At 36.7% G+C, this 21,344-nt stretch overlaps 1 long non-coding RNA gene across 1 annotated transcript in view; it reads left to right on the forward strand.

The window, feature by feature from the left end:
• The window catches only part of LOC146444612 (uncharacterized), a 254,396-nt gene extending 233,687 nt beyond the window's left edge, over nt 1-20,709 (forward strand). Inside the window, exons 2-3 of the long non-coding RNA XR_014849981.1 lie at nt 17,956-18,170; nt 20,402-20,709. This is a non-coding gene — a long non-coding RNA (uncharacterized LOC146444612). The remainder of the gene's footprint in view (nt 1-17,955; nt 18,171-20,401) is intronic.
• Nucleotides 20,710-21,344: the final 635 nt, after the last annotated feature.

Here is a 21,344-nt window from a genome sequence, read left to right on the forward strand (position 1 = left end):
TTCTATTAATTTGTTCCAAGACACATTTTCTCCTTACTCTCTAGAAACAAAGTCCATTAGTGACTAATCTAGGCATAAGTCCACTGAAGTGGTAATGATTTCCCTCTCGTAGTTTTCAACATCCTCTCTTCACTTGTCATAACCTTCCTAGACAATTCCACCTTCTTTCTCCTCAGAGTATATATACACAACTAGGCACAACTTTGGTGTCTGAGTGTGACATAGAAAAATCCCTGTGTACACGTGTATAATACTAGTTGAAAATCAACTTTTAGAGTTTCATAGGAAACAGATTTCCTTCCTATGAAATGTCTCTAATTTTTTTTCTTTGTCTGTTCTATAAAGTACATTACCTTCTGCAGATGAAAAAGGTAAGAACATAGAATACCCAATAGCTTGTATACAGAGAACCAGATTATCCTATGTTAATTGCTCAGCTGCTAGCCTGACTACATGTACTTTTTCTAATTATTCTTGTTGGGAATTTTCCACTTTGTGTAAGTAATAAAATGCTAAATGGACAAAGACTTGTTCCTGTGTTTAGTGCAGCTCAGAGTAAATATCACAGTTACCAGAGTCTCTTCAAAACTAGTACCTTTACATGAATAGCTGTGCTGTCAACATGACACTGACACTGATAATTTCCAAGCAACTCAAAACTTTATGTGAATCATGGTTATGAATTAGTTGAGAGAGATGGACTGGCTCATCAAATCTCTGCTTGTGAAAACATATAGATGTACAAATAATTCTGAAAATAACTGGCTACCAGGAGGAATTTATTTATTTTGTTCACTGTACCAGTCCACTCTATTTGCACCATACGAATGGAACCTGGAGTAGAGAGAAGTGTAGTCATGACTAGTCTGAGCTCTGCACTCTGTTTCCTGTGAAATGTTTCATATGGAGTGTTTGGTGTCTGAAGGTAGCCAAAGGAAACCTCTGACATTATTGCTGTTATCGTCACTAACAAGGTTGCAGTATTTTCACCATTAACAGCTTGGGGTGGGGGGGGAAGAGAAGAAAAGCAGAACAAAAGCAAAAGTCCCAAAGTGATTACATGTACAAATAAGATTCTTTAACATTACCAAAACACCAGGTATAACTAAGAATTTTTTTTTTTTAAAAGACAAATCAAGCACGTGAGTGGAGAAATTGAACGTGTGCAATGGAGCAGTTTTTAAAAGAGAAAAAAATAAAGAAAATAAGGAAAAAGCCAAAGTAAAAATATATGGGTTTAAATCTCTGGGAAAATATTTTTCACTGATTGTATTGCCTACATGCATAAAAAAAGTCATTATTATGTGCTTAGCAGATCCCTCACATACAGTATTATGGAATGGTAATGATGAAAAATATTACTGAAACCTAGCTTCATTACGTGAAATGACAGGAACTAAAGTTGAACTAAAAAACATTAATTTTTCAGTGAGTTTTATACAGGAATTTTGAAGTAAAACCCTTTTACCCTGCAAAAAGAGCATATATGTTTATTTCTTAAGAAGTTTGTGATGAAATATAAGTAAAATGTGATATCTATGAGAAGTGAATATCTTACATGTATTTTTCAGAGCTGCCATAGTCATTATTTAAAGAAATAATGTTTTTATATAAAAAAAAATTAAATGTATGGAGAAAACTCTAGAACTTCAGTGCCCTGTAACATACGATGCAAATATGTCTGGAAAAAACATATTACCTAAAGGATTATTTTGCAGTCAGTAAACTAAAAAGTTATTTGGGGATAATCTTTCATTGAGTCAGGTATTTATGCAAATGTTTAAATGAACAAATATGGCTTCCACTGAAAATTTAACTAATTGACTATATCTTACCACCTGTAAATGGTGCGAGTGATACTTCCTTTTTCCTGACATTAGACAGTACTGCTCTTTTGGTTATAAGCTTTTGAGGCTGGAAGAAATTTTCTAGCAGCATGGTGTGTGTAACAAGTATCTAATGTTGGCAACAGTCCCTGGGTTTTGCTATAAATCCAATATGCTTTTTGGATGAAAAGGAATATGTGTAGAGCAATTTTAAGTTCATTTTGATGAAGAATTTAAAGCAAATCAAAATATTTCCATAAATAATAAAAGACGACCAAATGACCAAGTCTGAAAGATGTGGTTATATTTGTTTTCTTTGCTTTTACACATGATGTAAGATCCTCCTCACCTACTCGGCCCTTGTGAGACCCCACTTGGAGTACTGTGTACAATTCTGGTGTTCCCACCATAGCAAGACTGTTGGAGAATAAGGTTGATAAACATTGGAGGAGAGCCATCAAGTCCAGAGGAGAGCCATGAAGTTTATAAGAGGATTGGAGCACCTACCCTGTGAAGACAGGCTGAGAAAGTTTGGGCTGTTCAGCCTGGAGAAGAGAAGTTTGAGTGTAGACCTCATAGCAACCTTCCAGTATCTGAAGCGGCCTTCTGGGAAGCCAGAGAGGGATTCTTCATCAGTTACTGTAGTGATAGGAAAAGGAGTAATGGGCACAAATTGAAAGAGGGGAAATTTAGGTTAGATATTAGGAAGAAATTCTTTGCTGTGAGGGTGGTGAGACACAGGAACAGGCTGCCTTGAAAGATTGTGGATGCCCCAACCCTGCCAGTGTTCAAAACCAGGTTGGATAAGGCCTTGAGCAACCTGGTCTAGTCGGAGGTGTCCATGCCCTTGGCACAGGGGCTTTGGACTAGATGGTCTTTAAGGTACATTCCAACCCTTTAACATTTTCATTATGCTATGTAGGTTGTGCTGAAGAGTCTCTGATCAAGACTGTTCACTGCTCCAGAAACTTTACTTTCTTTCACTTGAACAAAATTATGCTAACTGAGCAATCTTGATAATGTTTGAAACATATGGGTCATTTGCAATCATGATAACTTTTATCACTGTGAGACATACCTTGATTACAACAGGACTAGGAAGTGCAAAGTCTTGCTGGGGAAAAAAATAGGAAAAAAAAAGAAGTAATAATTTTACTTTCAAATTCTCATTCTCGAAAGGAATAAAAAAATCCCAGCATAAAGAACCTGTGTTAAATGTCAACATTAATAAAAAAAAACCTTTTCAATGTCGTGTGTGGTTTCTTCAGAACGGGAACTGAAGAGCAGCAGTACCTATTGCAAAGTTTATCATGACACTGATAGTAATAACACTTGAATGAAAATAAAGAAATATTTAGGTTCAGATTCAGAAATTTTTCTAATTATAATGAGCTTGCTATCCCAAGGATTTTTGATAGATGTCTGATATTTCTGAGAAAAACTCTGATTTTTACTAGGCATTATATGCTGAAATGTATCTTTTTTTTATCAATGACGCACAACACAAAATATAAACTGTTGTGACACAGGTCAAACACTTCAACCAAAATATTAAAGGAATAGGTCTAAAAATAAAATCCTCTTTTTTTGTGTTCCAAAAAAAGTACACCATTTGGTGTCCGTTAGGAATCTTTTGTTTACTTATTTGTTTTACTATTGCTGTTACTACTTTGGTGAATTATATAAAGTTAAAATATACAAAGTAACAAAAAAAATCAAGACAACACATAACATAATATAAAATGAAGTGTTGTATCTGGATAAAAAAAATAAAAAAGAACCAAAAGTAAACATATGGTCTTAGAAACACAGAAATATGTGAATGGCTACTAATTAGTCCATTAAAATCTGACTGTAATTGTACATTTACTTCTCTGAACATTATGAAGAGGTTTTGATTGTTCTCTCTAATATTTCTATCTAATGTGAAAAATTGCTTAACCAATACCAAAATGCTTTCCTGTGGTCTTCCAGTTTTATGTAACAGATTTTGAGGCAAGAGAGAGTTGACTATCAAGTAGTTTTCTCAGAAAAAATCTCCACAATTACAAGGTTATGTGATGTATCAGTTTTCTAGATAAGTCATTCCTCTTTTGGTAAGTTTCTTACAAAAATTAAAAAAAAAATCAGAACCTGGATAGATACAGCAAGGCAGTGTTTTACTGTAGCAATGTGTAGAGGTGCGGCAGCCCGATGCTGCAGATCCCGAGTCCCCAGGGCCGGCGGTCAATGCAATCCACGAGGAGGCCGCCGAAGATGCCATCTCCTGGGACTCGGAGGAGGCCGAGCTGTGAACCGCCCTCTCCCTCCCCTGGAAAGTTTGCTCTAAGTTTATTGGGTTAAAGTTATGCTTCCCCGCCTTGTCCCCTCCCTTGTTGCCTCCCCTTGCTCGAAGGTTCTGTTGCTGCGCTCCCCTCATTGGTTCTTTGTACTCCCCTCCCCGGTTACTGTTCATTTGCTCCCCCGCTTGTCCCTCACATCGTTCCGGAGCCCCGTTGTTTCCACCCCTGCTATCCCGCCCCTGGAGACCCCGTTCCTTCCCTTAAAACCTTGTGCCCCGTTTGTTCCCAGGGTGGTGTGGCCACAAACCGAGACCCGTCGTGCTTCGCACCTGGCATCTCTGTGGTCCGCCCCACCCGGGAGCCTTCCAGCGCACCCCCGCCTGCCTCTCCTACAATAAACCGTGCTCTGGAGACTCCCACCCACCTGGAACTCTCTTTGTCTCGGGGGGCGACCAGCGACTCCACCGCGTTCCTGTCCGGCGGACACCGGTCTCTGCCGCGGGGTCCCGCCGCCCATCGGGCGACCCTGAGACCCTGAGGTCGATAGCTGCTGCCTCTGGAGCAGAGGAGAACAGCGGGGAGGGCCGAAAGCCCGGGCCCCGGCGAGGTCCCAGAGACCAGCCAAAGCCCCGAAAGCCCATTCCGGGCAAGGCGACCAGGATCCCACTGGACTTAACACAACAGCAATGTGATTTTTAGATCTCGATGTGGCTTTCCTTTGTTCCCCTGCTCTGTGTGTTATTGGTTCTTTTTGAAATATGCATTCTGCTGTATCTGAAATCTATTGGTGTGTTCCCCTTGCCTGTCTTGCCTTCAGACTTCCCGGGACAGGCTCTGGGGGAGCCAATCCCGTCCCCTTCCTTTCCCTTATAAGCCGATGCCTGCATCAGCTCATGGTCTCCATCTTTGAGCTGTCAGTCCTTACTCCCATCCCCCGCTCTCCTCCCCCTTTCCTGTCCCTGCACCCCACCTAAGGACCCCAAAATAAACTTCCCTGGCAGAACGGAGATGGAGTCCAGTTCATTCTTTCGTCCCACTGCGCTTCCTGCTGAATTTCTGTGATCAGAGACTCACGCCACGCTAAGCGCACCCTGGGAGCCACCTGGCCCAGGCATGGTGGAGATACGTGCCCCAGGGACCTCGTTTTGGGGGACTGCTGGGTCCTGCCGTCCCCCCGCAGGGAGTAACATCATTTTACAGTCTGGCTTAGCCCTTTCAACATCTTCAGTGATACTTAAAATGTAAATGTATCTGTTTACAGTGCAATTTTTATACATAAGCTGGGTGCTTAATTCAGTTGCCAAAACTTAAATGTGTAGAATAACCATTTGAAGCACCCTGTGCTATTCAAAACATCCACACAGGGCTTGAAAATATCAAATGGAGCCCCTTCTTGCTTTGCACAAATGCACTGACATTTTCTGATCATGTAACTGTTGGACTCGTATTCTAAACCAGCTCAGTGAAACAATCCACATTATAAAATAAGAAAGAACACATATTTTCATTTCCAGGGTAGAAAATGAGTACAAGACTATATTATCAGTCATGTTGTTCTGATGATTGTTCTTTTGTGTATATTATCTCTGTGGTACAATGGTAGCAACCAGTACAAAATTCACTCCCTAGAGCAACTTAATTAAGCAGGCAGCAAATAAAAAGAAAAAAAAGCTGATCCTAAACTGTACACATTGCTAATTAGTTTTCTGAAAGAGGGAGAAAGCAGGTGAGCAGCTCCTTCTAACCCAAATCCAAACTAAATTTGTTTAACCTAAATCAACCCTATCAATGTGTTTCGTTACAATGAAGCACATTGATTGGATAGATCTGATATTCAAAAGGAAAGGTCAAACACTGGTCTGGGGCAGAGCTTAAAAACAAATATGTTAATAATAGATATTAGAATGAAATGGGTAAATACTATGGAAGTTGTAGGCTCAATGGTAAGAAAAGTGAAAGAAGCTATGACAATGAAAGCACAAGTGTAATGGGAGTAGACAGGAGGAGGAATAAAGAAACATGGAGTGATACTGAGAAAAAGATGCTGTGGCAGAAGAGGCATGGGAGAAGTGAACCACACATCACTGGCCAGGGTAGTCCCTGATGGCTGCAGGCTGGAGTCAGACACATCAAATCCTTCTGGAATACTCTCTGCTTGCCTCATCTGAATTATCACACACACAATCTCCAATAAATTGGGAAAAAAAGCGTGCCTTATCCTCTCAGTCTACATTGCCATTTTGTTGTTGGATGGGACTGTTTTAGCACAGCTGGTGCTTCTGTTGGTGATTCATTCTCAAATAGATGCAAAAAATCTCATACCCACCACACATGAAAGGTTGCTCTGGAACGTCTCTAGGCTAACTACCTTGTAGACATCTTACTGAGAAGTTCCTTCTCATGTGTGGCAAAGAGGAAAAGAGACACAGATAGTGCCAGGTGATGGAAACCACATATGGAAGCTATCAGTCCTGTCTTTTCTTTTTCTTTTTTTTTTTTTCGTTAACTTGTATGTATTTCAGTTAAAAATATATTTTTTTTAAGAAGAAAACACTGAAAGAGCACAAATCATAAAGTCTAATGTTACATAAAGTACAGTCTTGTGGGCATTTAAGAATTGATCCAAGATCCAAGACTTACTGATTAACTTGGACCATAACCAATTAATATGACTTCTCTAATAGATGGAAAATACAAAGTTTTTGTTCTTTGCATGCACACTGAGCATCTATATTCCTTTTTCTTTACATTTATGAAATGAAGGCTTTTATACTTGCAATTCAGTGGCAGTTTTTAACGCTCCAGGTAAAAATAAAACGTGGCTGAATATACTGAAGTATTTATTAACTGAATCTGGTTCTCTGAGGGCTTGTATCAGCAAGATCCACTGAATGAACTGAAAAATCTGTTCTGATATATTATGGCACAAAACCTTTTTCCTGGATAGACCTTCTAAGATTTACTTTCAAAACGTCTTGCTGTCTGGCATTCAAGCTAGTAATATTTAAAAGACATGAAGAACTAGGAGGTGACCAATTCTCATTTAAATTAACTACCTCATTGTGTCCTTTTCTTTTAATCATAATAAATCATATTTGCTGTTAATACCTTGTTAAAAACACCTAACAAAAGTAAGTGTTATGTTATTCTTGTGCTGCTTCTTGGCAATAGGGAGTCCACTCTAAATTTCTCTTGCTGAAAGACTTTGGTCATTATTATCTGTGACACGGAACAGACCAAGTCTAACACCAAATAACAAATATTAGAAGGGTGTAGCTGAAAGAAAAGAACTTTGAAACAGGAGTGAACAAAAGGGATGTTTGTTTTCCTTACATTTTGTAACCCCAAATATCTAATTCAAGAGACAAGACTTAATTAGATCTTATACTAACTAATGGAAGAAAAATTAGCCATGAAGCTTCCTTTTAACCTCAGTGTGTTAGGGTCAATCAAAATAAAAACCTCTACGAAATTCTTATTGCTCCTTTATCCTATGATGAGTTGAGACTATGAGGATGCATGACTGTTGCTCATTTACCTCTCAACAAAAATACTCTAAGGCAATTATCTGTGCTTTAACTACCATTAGCAAAAAATAAGTCATGGGAATCTAGCACCCACTACAATCATGCAGTTGTAAGGGCCTCCACAGTGCTCCTTACAAAGCTGTAATTTCATAGATGATTTTGGTTGGGATAGAGTTAATTTTCTCCATAGTAGTGGGTACAATGCTATGCTTTGGATTCACATTAAAACCAGCACAATCAACAATGTGCTTCATGAATAATAAGTGCAAAGTTTTCCATAGGAATGTTTGCCCCTAGGCAAAAGAGAGACATCTTAGAGTTTCCTATCTGACATTTCAAACAGCATTCGCTTTAGCATTCAAAATCCTTCCACTCCTACTGCTATTATACAGCCACCTCTGCAGTGCTTAGTCATCCTCAGATGTGAGTGGAAGATCTGCAAGGGTAGTTTTCTATAGCCTTAACACTCCAAATGTGCAGATTCCTAACTTGATTTCTAATTCTGCTTTTACTAAGTAGATATGCCAGCTCTTAGCACTTTCCATTTCTAACCTTCTTCTGTCATGTTTTTGTTATGAAGCACTCACCCTTTGAAATAAATTGCAAGCGGAAGACTTGGAGTATCAGGAAGAAAAAGCAAACTTTCAGACTTGAAAATAATTGCACTTTCTGACAGGCTTTGATGTCTTCTGTATTCACACCTGCCTTTAATAAAAAAAATCTAAATAATAACTACCAAAAAAAATCTTATTCTTCCTTCTACGCATTATATTATTTTTTGCACTCTAAGGTAATACACATAACATTCACATTATTTCTCAAATAATGTGCACAGGAACAGCAAAAACACAAAAGTACAAGTTTTTTTTCTATATTTGAAGGTAAATTCTCCAAAAGTAATAAAGCACTTAATTAAAATAAATCAACGTTATGAAACAATGAAGACTACTGCACATTTATTTAACAGAAAAGAATTACCATGACAAGCACAGGTCAATAAATGTTTGAGAAATAGTGATAACACTAAATTTGTTGATGTTAGATGCTGCCAGAGCTCAAAAAAATCTGAAATTTTAATCAATTGTCCTTGCAAAAGTCCTATTTTATTACATGTACAGTAAAATTCAATGAATCGAGCCACACAGTCGAACACACAGGCCCTCAGAAATGTATGATCTCTTTTGTCTTGTATAGGCACTACTCACAGGAATAACCATTAATCCTGAATCAGACTGATGGAGAGTCCCGCCAAACATTATTCAAGCCTGGTTGAAGATTGTCCTCTGAGGACACCCTTTTCCATTTTTGTGAGGGAGTGAGCTATAAATGTTGGTGTGAATATGTCAGACATCCTGTCAAGAGCTAGTCAAGAATAGGTTGACTATAAAAGCAGTTCCAAAACTCACTCCTCACTCTTTTCAACCATCTACCATATGGTGTAACTTTAGGGGATCTATAGACTAGAAATCAGACTGAAGGAAATTGATAAACCAGCAGCAAAAAAACAAACCCACTCCATTCCATGGTGAGAATGAAGCATCGTTATGAAGAGCAACTGTGCCTATAAAGGGATATGACTCTTCTGACTAAGTGTAAACATTTGTAGATACCTACATGAGAGCTTATGTTCCTGAGCTCCATTTGCTGCTTTGACCTAAGTTTCTAGCACCATTTAGGACATTTGGCTAGTGTGTTTCTGATTCCTCTCTGCCACTCTTGGGCAAATGTTCTGGAGACTATACTGTGGACAAAAAATCATAAGGTGCTTACATCTAGACAATTGAATTGAGGCTCTATGTTTTTTCTAGCAGTGTGAAAAGATGTAGTTAATCCCAAGAATGCCATTGCTCTTTAACAGTAGAAAAAAGAAGCCAAGAATGACCAGTTGATACACAGTCATCTCCTTACTGGAGATAACAAATTCAAGTCATATGAATTCCTCTTCAGGACCTTTATGAAACAATTCCAAAAGGATATAAACTAAAAAAGGAAAAAAAAAAAAAAAAAAGACTAGTGTATTTCAAGAGCTACAAGTATTCTTTTTTCCAAAAAATGCTTAGGTATTCTTAAAGAAAAATAGAGCTCCCCCTGTTACAAATGAGAGCGATATGAAACAGAAATACAAATTAAATCAGAAATACACATTTATTGTTTATTGAAAAATAACAATCAGCCATAGTCTTAAGGTAACATAATTTGTGATGATGGAAATCTAAAAGTGAAATTTTGTCAATGCTCATTAACACAGAAAATTTTTTTTCTCTATTTATGCATTACTGATTTTTTTAATTGCATGTTTAGATAAATGATCTGTCATAAATAAAAACACAATAGAAAATAATTTAGGTGCACTATATCTTAGCTGAGGTCACTTTAAAACCTTTCAAGAAAAAAAAGGGAGCTCATTTTTGGTAAAAAAGAAAGTCGGTAGCTGCTTCAGTGAGGAATGTAGACTTAGAAGGAAAACCTTAGTGTCATAGTCAATTTAAAAGTTATATTCACAGATAGCAAGATAAGTGGTGTGACAAGTAAAAATAATCACTCTGTCATATTCACTAAACTTGTTCTTACAGATGAGATATCACAATACATTTTTTCATCATTGTAAGAATACAGTGGAATGGGGTTTTTTACTACTTGCCTTGAAGAGAAACTTCTTGCCTGGTTTGCATTACAGATTCATCTTGCACTAAGAACTGAACTTTTCTCCTTCTTGACATACTAGTACTTTAAAATCCAAATAAATTCTTGTTTTTCAGTCTTGCAAATATTGTTCTGTGTTAGATTGTTCCATCATGGCTGTCAATCTCCAGCAAAAGAGAGACCTCTCACTCTGAGTGGTGACCTTTGTGTTTGTACATGCTACACTCAAAGTGTGTTCACTATTCCTTGCAAGACACACAGAAATTGTGGTTTGGGTTTTTTCTATATTTTTATCTTCATGCACTGGCAGCAACTTTTTAAAAGCTTCTAAAACCATTGCTTTCAAAGGCTATGCTTATCCCCAATATTTTTCTTTTTGAGAGTTATAAAAAACCCTGATTTTTTCCTTTTTTTTTCTGAAATCTTTCACCAGTACAATTTAACTGCTTCCAGTTTTACCACATTTGCTGCAAAAATAATAATAATAATAATAATATAATCCATTTCGTATAATTAATGGTCTGTTTAGTTAGTCAAATAGCTGATAAAAACTGAAGTAGCTATAATCCAAAGTGAAATAATCAAACCTGAAGGGAACAAAAAAACTTCAAATTCACTAAGAAAGTCAAATGATTAGCAGAACACACAAGTTTATTTTATAATAATCAGAAGTAATTGTGACAAACTTTGATTTTGGAAAACAAACAATTTCTTGACATTAACTGTAGATATTTGGAAAGACAAACTTACTTGACTTAATGTTTTCAGTTCTCCACGTGATTTTGATAAGTATTGTAAAAAGAAACAAGCAAATCTTCAAAAAGGTCAAGAAAATATCAAATTTTCTGTGGAATTATGAAACAGTGGCCTCACAGAGACTTCAAGACTTCAAGAAACTTTCCTGGTTATTATAATAATACATATAGGATATGTGAAGGATGAAAAGTTTTAGTTTTTAGGTATTCTATACTTTTCAGTCACTCTGTAGAAATATTCAGCTGCTATCACAGTGATCAATATCTAGCAAAAAAAAAAAAAAAAAAGCTGTTATATGCAAGCATTAAAAATATCACAGAATTCTACATACAAACACTTGCCTGCCTTTGACCAAAGAATCATCTCAAGATCTCCACGGTGAAAACATGGATACTGACCATAAGATAAAGATGCTCCTGTTCATATTAGTATTTACTATTATATCTTTGCCCAGTGGACTACTAATGACTACTGTTGAATTATAGAATAATAGAATCAGAAGGAACCTCCAAAAATCATCAAGTCAAACTCCTGGACCTTCACAGGGCAGCCCCAGGTATCACACCATGTTCCTGAGAGGGTTCTCCAAACACTTCTTGACTTCTGTCAGGCTGATGTTGTGACCACTTCCCTGGGGAGCCTATTCCGGTGCCCAACCACCCACTGTATGAAAAACATTATCCTAATATCCAATCTTAACCTCTCCTGACACAATTTCAGGCCATTGCCTCAGTCCTGTCACTGGTCACCACAGAGAACAGATCAGTTCCAGCCCCTCCTCTTCCCCTCACAAGTAATTTGTAGACTGTGATGACGTCTCTCCTCAGTCTCCTCCAGGCTGAACAAACAGAGTGACCCCAGCTGCTCTTTGTATGTCTTTACTATCCTCTTGTTTCTCTTTGGACACTCTCTAACAGCTTAAAATCTTTCTTATGTTGTACCACCCAAAGCTGCCCCCAGTGCTCAAGGTGAGGCTGCCCCAGTGCAGAGCAGGGCAGGACAATCCTCTCCCTTGCCCAGCTGGCCATACTGTGCCTGATGCACCCCAGGAAATGCTTGGTCCTCCTGGTTTCCTAGGCACTGCTGACTCATGTTCAACTTTTCATCAACGAGGATGCCCAGGTCCCTTTCTGCATCATTGCTTTTCAGCATCTCTTTCCCAAGTCTGTACAAACATCATATAATTGTACATTATGCTGATTTTTAACCTAAGTTATTATAATGTTCCTGTCTTTTTGCTTTGCAGAATAGGCATTGAATAAGTAATTTTCTGCACAGGATGCCTGTGAGTAGTATGGTAGGTAGTATGAGGTACTTTGCTGCCAGCAAGAAAAAGTGAGTGTACAGAGTGACTACAGAGCTGTGACAATTATCTTTACTGCTGCAAACACATACACAGTGCAACATGCACTGATGTATTTCATGAGTATTTTCAGCTGCAGGAGCAGGTAAATTCAGGGAACATGATTATACATTACCTGATACATAAGGGAGGAAAAAGTGCCTCTTTCTCTTGTATCACCAAAAGGTTTCAGAAAGCTTGGGCTGCATGTACAAGGCTACAGGTCAAGTGGCAGAAGTATAAAATAGTAAGCATGAGATTGCTGAAAATTCTGAAATATGCCAGAGACTTTGGATTTCCATGGAGGATTTACATTTTTATTAGCAACCTGTGAGCCAAACTGCGCAATGAGTCTGGCAAATGTACCAGCTGCTGATAGAAGGTCAGTAATTCCAGGGAACAGAAGGCACCTGATGTAATACTCAAATATTTATGTGCATTTTTGATCTACTTGTTTCTTTTCTGGAACATACTGAAGTTGTGTGTCCTACTGTAAACAGATGAGAATCAAACAATGCTTTGACTACAACCAAAACGAATGTGTGACAGATGTTCCTTTGTGTCCAGCAGTATTTTTTGGTCTAAAAGTTTCAGAGAGGCTCTGCTTTTAAGGACTGATATTTTCTATTAAGACAAATATCATTAGTCACATTGGGTATAATTGCCTAAAACTCAGTAAACACTATAGAAACAGATCAGTTCAAAACTGTTTAAACATGGAGGTGGCTAAACTTCTAAACATGTGATCATCCTGCATGCACAAAAGTGCCTACTGTAAGTATACAGGTGCCCATGTTCTACCTTTTGATTTACAGAAAGTGAAGTGTATGGGGTAAAATACATGAACTCTGCTGAGGTGTGATGGTGACGTTTTATATAAAGCTGCGTACCTTGAGCCCAAAACTTTAAAGCAGGAGTTTTCCCGTCTTACCGTCTGTTCTCTTTTTCCTTTCAGAATAACTTGTTCAAATTCATAAAAGCTGCTGTTAACTTCACAAACAGTATCTCTTGTTTCTGAAGTAAGATCTATAACTACTAAACTGTGAACATTTGACTAATCACATTGCATTAAGAAATACAGAAATATTACAAAAAATCTTCCTTGCTGTGTACAGTTGGTTTTTAAACTCATCCAAAAAGCTTACAGGCATTTAATATTTTAGCTGAATTTCTCAGCTGTCTTTAGATATTATGTGGGTGGACTAAAAGAAAAAAAAGTGGTTTGTGTCTTTCCAGAAATTGGAAGTTTATCTGCATTTGTCTGAATTGGCTTCAGGATGAAAGCCATTTTTTTTTGTGAAGGGGGTAATTATGCCAGCAGCCTAGAATATCCTGCTTATACTGGCATTCAACTCCAGTTCAGATTTCTGTTCCCCGTACCTTCAGTGAATCTTTGGGCCTTTCTGTTAACAACTTGCTTCTCAGTGGGCTAGGAAATGCTTGTCTGTCACAGAAGTCTATCAAGTTCTTTGCCAAACCACATGCATACTGACAGTTACGATTCACTGATGAGAAATGAGTATTGATGCCACAGTTGCCATGGGATAAATACTAAACATGAAACAGTATGATCCTCATCACAATAGGCACATTGAATAGTTCAGTGCGAATGTGATCATATTTCCTGGAAAGACCTTAATTTTCATTGTCAGGCTTCTGTCTTGACCTTCCAGATAACATGGCCATTGTAAACCTTTCTTATTTTGTAAACCTGGTCAGGCTTTGGGTTTCTGCCATGTCAGGGAGCTGCCAGCCAATGGAACAGATGGATCTCACAAGAAACACGCTCTTTACTAAGTTGGATGGTGACTCTATAAGGTGGCAGGGCTAATCAATTTACTTGCACATCCCAGGTTATATACATGACAGGTAAACTGTTAGTGGAATCACATTGATGTTTGTGCAACAAGGAGTCAAGCATAGCCAGCTGTGAAAGGAAGTATGTGTTTTATGAAAGATGTAAGAGGAAGATGGAACTCTAACAACTTGCATTTAGATAATTTAACACACCTAAACTTTTTAATGCCTCCTTTTATTAAGTGTGATTTTTTTATTAAAGTCCTCCTTCAATCCTGCCATTTATTTTCTCCAGTTTCAAATTCATACCTTTTCTGAAAATTCTGATATATTGGATTTGATTTCCCAAACCTCATTTCTATTGTCCCTGCCAGAGCCTTCTTCATCTGATCCCTAGTCTGAATGTACCATTTCTTCAACAAAAATTCTACACCATGACAAGATGGGAAATTTCATAATATCACAGATTCAAGGTCAAAAGGAACAATTAGATCATCTGATCTCACCTCCTACACAGCAGAGGTTATTTCATGCTAGTGTAATTTCATTTATTTCATGCTAGTCTACTGTAATTTTGAGGATATTAGCTTAGTTTTTTAATCTTCAACCTTAATTTTACATGCCTCCATAATATATTCTTTTTTGAACAAGATTTTTGCTTTGTAGAATCTTCAAACTGACTATTATTTTTCACTAATACCACGAGTAAAACTGTAAGTGTGGAATTGTGCTTCTTTTTCTGTAGAGATTTCAAAGATTCTGGTAATCTACACTGCTCTGTGACACCTAAAGGACAAAATTCTAATCAATAGAATCTATCCTCGGGTGTTAGTCATAAAGGACATATTGAGAAATAAATAGAAAGAAATCCACAATTTAAAAGTCAGAAAAAATAAAGCAGCTAATCACTTTTTTTTTCTTTCAGTCCACCCACACAGTATCTGAAGACAGCTGAGAAATTCAGCTATAATATTAAATGCCTGTAAGCTTTTCAGATGAGTTTAAAAAACAACCATGCACAGTAAGGAATTTTTTTGTATATTTATATTTTTTTAATGCTACAATGCATTTAGTCAATATTCACTTCATTAAAGTTACTTAGTACTTATGGAGGAAAGTGTGATTTTGAAATTCTTCATTACCTCTTCATGTATTAATTTCATACCTTTAGAGAGACAACTCTCATTCTTCTGCAAATTAGTATGTGGTAGGAAATAGTTTCATATTAACATTCCTAAGATACAGAATTAAGTTAACATGATGTTGATGTTTTATGAACTGAGAATGAGTAAAACCCAAATTTTACTTGTTTCCAATAGCTGAAAAATAACATATTGAAAACATTAGCCCAGAAATTGTGTATGGCTTTTCTAGAAATAAATCAATATATATGTATACTGCATGTGCATAAATTGAAGTTCCAAAAAAATTTCATATAATAAAGACTATGGGAATACATCTTCCATAAACACTTTTATTCTTGAAACAGGAATGACATCTATCGAATCATGAAAACAATACAATAACCTTTAATGACATGGCAGCTTTTAGGAACACTATACTCAGGCAGCAAATGGTGTTTTGCAGCTACTTAATTCTCAGTTTTCTATTCTGGTCTGGACAAAAAAGGAACAGACATTTAATATATGAATAGTAAAATTATACTTTTTTGTAATAATTTCTGGAGTAGGTCATTATTTTCTTGTCTACACTTGAGCAGTCATCAAAACCCAAAATCACATATTCCCAAACAGGTGTTTCATGTCAGTGTTTAAATTTGATTTTAGTCTTCTGGAAGAACAGGTGTAAGGGAGCCAAAGTCCCATCTCTTTGAAAGCGCAGTCAGATAACCATAAGTGTAACCATGTTTCTGAGATAAGCAAATACATAAATTATTCCAAGGAGGTTTCATATGTTGAACAAGAATACACACATTTGACACTTTGATGTCTCCCATTATGTGCTACCTTATGATTAAGGGGATAAAAAAAAATACATCCAAAATGGTCTCCTAATCCAGAAAACAACTTTTTGCGGACAGGACACATGCCCATTTTAAAGATGACTGAGGGAAATTCTGAAAGATAAAAACGTAGAAAAGAATTAGAAAAAAATCAAGGTAGAACACAACCAAATAAACAAAATCGAATATCTGTTAAGTTTTTTAAAATACTCACATAGTTTTGTTTTATTTTTCTAAGAATTTTAGTAGACATAAAAAATATTGGCATTTTTTAAAAACAGCTCATTGAGAGAAGGCTTAAAAGACTCAGCTCATTTTTTAATAGACAGCTATTCATTAGTATGCATGGAAGCAACAAGGGAACAAGGCTACCACAAAAGTTTCAGCAAAATACAGCCACAACACCTTAGGTCAAGGGTTATGCAGATGTAAGTGAAAAACAAACCACTAAATAGCAAATAGATGGGTCCTCAGCATTACAAAGATTAAGGCACCTGCGACACTGCGCACCAATCCACTAATTGATTTCCCCAAGGGGATCACTGTTCAGGACACTGACCAAAGACACAGTTTTCTCTCAGCACTAAGTTTTATAACCTGGTGTGTCATCCAGGACAGTCAGCCCACCCTGTAATCTAGGCTACTTCAGAGTTCAGAGATCACTTTGGATGCAGCTCACGCTTCCTGCTCTTTATGCTGTTACCAGTGCACCACAATATGGTTATAAGCATGGGAAGACTAACACAGTAGCAGTTATGGACAGTATTAATACAGGAAGTAATGCTGAACACAATAGCCCAGAAGCTGACAGCAGCCATCTGACAAAGATGCAATACAGTGGGAGATGTACTTAAGGGTAGCGATGTACTTTCTATTCACTCTGTTAGTGGTTGAGCAGTGAGTCATTTCAGCATGCACAATCTTGATGTGTGGTTGTGCACCACTGCTGCAATTCATTCAGCAACTTCTCTGTCATTTGCCAGGAAGGAGAATTTTATCTTTGAGTACATGATCCTGCACAGCTCCCACTTGTCCAGGAAAGTCTCATACATTTTGCTCATGAATGCTAGTGGATTCTGTTGTTCTATGGCTTCAACAAATTATCTGAGTGTTATCTTCCACCACTCTACTGTCGTTCCCATACTTCATGTCTGGGGCATGCTAAACTTACACTGCCATCTTCCTAGATGGGCACTGCTCATATTGGGCCATTACCATTATTTAACACACTTGTGGATTGTTCTACCAGAGTTCATATGCACATAATTACTATGTCACTGTCCTGGCAGCCACACAAAAACTTGAGCTTGGCTATGGGTGCGTGACATAACCAACTGCCTTGACTGGCATTGTTTCACACCCTTGATGTCTATTAAATGGCCAGAACTGCCTACTTTCCCACTGGATGCCTACTTTCTCTCTTCTGCCTGATTTCCCGTTGGATGTTTTGTCTGCTTCCTGATAAATTACATAAGGTAAAAAGAATGCAAGTAAAGTGTTAGACATAGGTTAAATTACATATTGCCTTATTTACTCATCTTTTATTTCTCTTCTTTTTCCCTTCCTGGCAGTGATTACTTCTGTCCATTCTTTATAAGGTTGCTCACATTTTCTGCTTCCCTCTGCATTTTCAGTGCCTTGCTTGCATTGACCTCAGAGGTTTTATCTACACTAGGTAATTAAAGTGCCTTCAGCCATGCCCTTACATCTTGAGGTGAAGCTATTGAATTTATCTTATTTTTGGCACCAGTACATTATTTATTTGCTGGTTTTCTGATGATCTTCAATGGCAATAATGAATAATTTTTGTACTCTACAGCATATGCTTGTTCTCTCAACTCAATGCCCTTTGGAACATCCTTCAACTTCTGATCCCTGGTGAGGATATGTGCTGCAGTTCCTCAAAGCTGATCACATCTTGAAGAGGAGGCCTTGCTACATATCTGGAATACGAGGACAGGTCTGAGAAGTATGGCCTAGCTTCAGGGTCAAGGAAGAGAGGAGGGAATAAGAGAGGGAAAAGAGAACAGAGGGGTATGAAAGTGAAAATTCACATCCTGTGGTTAAAGCGAATCTTATTTTTGCTGATACCACATGTAGAAAATGATGTAGTGACAATTAGAGTGATATGTTAGTACTGACCTTGGAAGTGACAAACTCAGCTATGATAAAGCCACTCTGAAGTTCATATATTGGGATAAATGGATGTAGCCTCAGAAAAAAGTAGCTTATACTAGTTTTTTCTTTTTTTCCCCAGAAATCCTTGGAATGCCTCCTTTTGTTTCTCTCCAGTGGGGAGAAAGGTTGGGGTATCTTATCAGTGTCTATAGATACCAGAAGGCAGGGTGAAAAGGGGATATTGCTAGGCCTTTCAGAGGTGATGACAGGACTAGAGCAATGGGCAATAAGTGAAATATGACAGGTTCCATCTGATAATCAGGTAATACCTCTTTTATCGTCAGGGTGACCAGGTACAGGTTGCCCACAGAGGTTGTGGAGTGTCCATTCTTAGAAATATTCAGAAGTCTTCTGGACATGTTAATCAGCAATTGGCTCAAGGTAAACCTGTCTGAGCAGGGAGTTTGGATGAGATGACCTCTAGAAGTCCCTTCCAACCTCAAATGTTCTGTGATATTTAGATCCCCATGACATAATTACTTAATTAAAAATCTAAAGATGTTTACTTCCAAATTCAAACATTTTGCAGTATCATCAGCTATTTTGAACTAATTGCAGTCAGTTTCAAGTGAATAGCAAAAAAATCCCCAAAACCACTTTCAACGTACAGAAGATTATATAAATCATGTAATAGGTATCCTTAATTTGACATTTCATTAACTGAGTACTTCATCACCTGGCATTATCATAGACAGGCTTAAGACAGTTTTCTGAAAGCCCAGAGTTGTTTTCTCCGTCATAAAATGTTCCAGTCAGTAGCTTTTATGTTTGCCTAATATTTTTATAATTCAGCATTGCACTCCTAATTACAAGCAATATCAAAGCAATCAAAACAAGTGTAGTAAAGGGTGAACTATGCAAGATATCCTGTCTATTGATAGATCACATAATTTTCAAATAATGAAAGCAACAGGATTCATACTGTGAAACTGTCACATACATTCTCTAAGTAAGAAAATATTTAGATTGGATTCAGCTTTTTATTAGTGTATAAAATAAATCTGATTTAGAAATGCATCAAATTTTCAGACTGACTGAAAAGCAGCTTTTTTTTATTAGCTTTGAGCAATAATTGAAATAGTTCTTTGCTATTGCAAAGCGCTTTCATCAGAGGTTCTTAAAAACTTTGATTACTGTTGACTAATATTCTTTTTAGGAAGTTATCTTATTTTACATGGGGAGAAACTATGGTCCACAGTCCTTTTGGTTTTTTAAGAGTCACAGAGAAAATATATGATAATGCTAGGAACAAGACTTGGATTGCCTTGGTGAAGGTAATATGAGTGTGTCGTTGTAGAATGCAAAAACACTGTAAAGTGTAATTGGACAAAAATGGAAAAAATCCCCTAAACTTGTATTTTTACCAATTTCTTTTTCTCTGTAGAGGATTCTAAAAGACTGTACATGTACATCAGAAATTAGAAATTCAATTCCTAAATTCTGGATTTTTAAGCAGAGGCTTGACTGACGTGAATTACAAACAAAAGTGAAATATTTCTGTTACATATCTTTTACAGGCTGACATTATGAGATATCTGTTTGCAAAAATTTGGGCTTTTTAGATGTCTCTAATAATGATTATGCATTTTTGCATACAATCAAATAACTTTCTTTCTGCAATGTTAGAACTCTGTTTAATAAAAGAATCTAAGTATTTCTACAGGCACAATACCAGAGAGAGGTAGTGCATTTCAGTTTTGCTAGCATAATTTTAAGTTAAATATTTGGTATTGGGATATAGATATGTACAAGACTTTGTTCTAAATGCCATATCACATTTTTGGAAGAATAGCAATATTGGTATTATAAGAGAGTTAACAACAAAATTCATGTCAGATAAAGATCACAGCTGTGACAATATTTCAACCTGTGAATGCAAAGGTATTAGTGTATAATCATTTTAAAGGCACACTTTAAGCATTATTCAACAGCAGTACACATCCACCGCAGGATTGTAAATAAAGACCGTTTTGTTTAAATAGGTCGCTCGTGCTTTTTATAAAACAGTCTCCTATGCTTCTCTCCTGATGAGTATATTGTATAAAAATTATACAAAAAGCATTTTTGTTAATGGATATTTTTTTCAGGTTTACACAGAAATCTCAAATAGAAATGTAAATCAATCAATCAATTACTGCACCCACCCATCAGAAAACCTGGACAGAAAAGTGACAACTAAAGTGGATACTGGAGATGAATGAGGGAAGGAGTCTAGTTTTGCTACTCACTTCTTTTGTTATAACTTTATGATATATGATTTGGGTTTTACCATGAGGCTGGCTATTTATGCAGTAAAATGTGGATGTCATTAAAAACTGGGAAACTGCATTGATCATATTCTTGATTGGTTCATTTCATTATGATCTGTAATTACTTTCATTGCAAGTTAAACACATTTGACATTAAATCTGCGGTTTTAATAATAAAATATAGATCAATAGTGTTTATTATTTGATACATACAGAATTATTGCCTAAAATATTATTTTTCAGTAAAATATATGTTTACATTATTTAAACTTTTGTCCCTATAGATTTTTATTTTCTTTTTATTCAAAAATGAAATCTTGAAAAATTAAAATTTCAAACCTTCTAAGCTACAATAATTACATTAACAAATTAATTAGCAAAAAAACGCTAAATTCCCTGAAATGATGATATGTAATTATGCTATTACACTGACTTCTATTGTCACTTAGGAAGGGGTTTTATAATGAAAAAAACATTTACCCTAGCTCTTCAGCTGAAATGCTTCAGATTCTCTATTGATTAAATTCAGAAAATGGCATTGAAACATCAGAATTCAGGACTCAGTCCTAAACTTTCTGTGTTGGAACATATACTTTTTTCTTCAACACCAGTGAAAATTCTTGCTTCTGAAATTAAAAATCTGAAGAAGGATTCATGCTGAGAATCTGTCAAGAATACTAAGTGGAATAATAGAAATTATATTGAAAGGACTTGGACATCATAGCTATGCCACTACACATATTTGTGGTAATCTGTGTTCTGATTACTGACAGCAGATACA

The sequence above is a fragment of the Lichenostomus cassidix genome, chromosome 1 (genome assembly GCF_008360975.1).
Source record: "Lichenostomus cassidix isolate B80296 chromosome 1, HeHo_3.0, whole genome shotgun sequence".
Lineage (NCBI taxonomy): Eukaryota > Metazoa > Chordata > Aves > Passeriformes > Meliphagidae > Lichenostomus > Lichenostomus cassidix.